Raw genomic sequence first — 1,633 nt, forward strand, 5'->3', positions numbered from 1 at the left:
CAAATGGTATGCCACCACTGACATTGCTAATGCCTTCTTTTCCATTCTGTTGGCCACAGAATGCAGGCCACAGTTTGCTTTCACCTGGAGGGGCGTTCAGTATACCTGGAACCGTTTGCCCCAGGGGTGGAAGCAAAGCCCAACCATTTGCCATGGGTTGATCCAAACTGCACTGGAAGAGGGCCGTGCTCCTGAGCACCTACAGTACATTGATGACATTGTTGTGTGGGGTGATACAGCACAGGATGTTTTCAAGAAAGGAGAGCCAATAATCCAGATCCTTCTGCAAGCTGGTTTCGCTATCAAGCGAAGCAAAATGAAAGGGCCTGCACAGGAAATTCAGTTCCTAGGTATTAAGTGGCAAGATGGAGATCGTCACATCCCGACGGATGTGGTCAACAAAATCACTGCCATGTCTCTGCCCACTAATAAGAAGGAGAAACAATCTTTTCTGGGCGTAGTGGGCTTTTGGAGAATGCAGGTTCCAAACTATAGCCTCATTGTGAGCCCCCTTTATCAGGTGATGCGGAAGAAGTATAATTTTATGTGAGGTCCTGAGCAGCAGCAGGCTTTTGATCAGATTAAACGGGAGATAGCCAGTGCCGTGGCCCTGGGGCCAGTACGGACGGGATAGGATGTTAAGAACATCCTCTACACTGCTGGTGGAGAGAAAGGTCCCACTTGGAGTTTGTGGCAAAGAGCCTCAGGAAAGACCCAAGGCCGACCCCGGGGATTCTGCAGTCAAGTCTACAAGGGGTCTGAGGAGCGCTACACTCCAACTGAGAAGGAGATCTTAGCCGCGTATGAGGGGGTTCGAGCTGCTTCCGAAGGAATCGGAACTGAAATGCAGCTCCTCCTAGCACCTCGACTGCTGGTGCTCAACTGGATGTTTAACGGAAAGGTTCCCTCCACCCATCATGCTACTGATGCCACTTGGAGTAAGTGGGTTGCGTTGATTACGCAGCGAGCTCGGATGGGGAACCTCAGTCGTCCAGGAATTTTAGAGGTGATCATGGACTGGCCTGAAGGTAAAATATTGGAACATCACCAGCAGAAGAGGTATCACGTGCCAAAGAGGCCCCACCCTACAGTGAATTACCAGAAAATGAAAAGAAATATGCCCTGTTCCCAGATGGATCATGTCATATTGTAGGGAAGCATCGCAGATGGAAATCTGTGGTGTGGAGCCCAACACGACAAGTTGCAGAGGCCACAGAAGGAAAAGGGGAATCAAGCCAATTTGCAGAGATAAAGGCTGTCCAGCTGGCCTTAGATGTTGCTGAACAGGAGAGGTGGCCAGTGCTTTATCTCTATACTGACTCATGGATGGTGGCAAATGCCTTATGGGGGTGGTTACAGCAGTGGGAACAAAATAACTGGCAACGAAGGAGTAAACCTTTTTGGGCTGCTGAATTGTGGAAAGACATTGCTGCCTGAATTAAGAATATGGTTGTAAAGATGCATCATGTAGATGCTCATGTGCCCAAGAGTCTGGCTGCTGAACAACAACAAAATAACCATCAGGCAGATCGAGCCTCCAAAATTAAGGTGGCTCAAATGGACTTGGACTGGCAACACAAGAGTGAGTTATTTCTAGCTTGCTGGACCCAAGAGACCTTGGGCCATCAAGGAA

The sequence above is a fragment of the Numida meleagris genome, unplaced genomic scaffold (genome assembly GCF_002078875.1).
Source record: "Numida meleagris isolate 19003 breed g44 Domestic line unplaced genomic scaffold, NumMel1.0 unplaced_Scaffold277, whole genome shotgun sequence".
NCBI lineage: Eukaryota > Metazoa > Chordata > Aves > Galliformes > Numididae > Numida > Numida meleagris.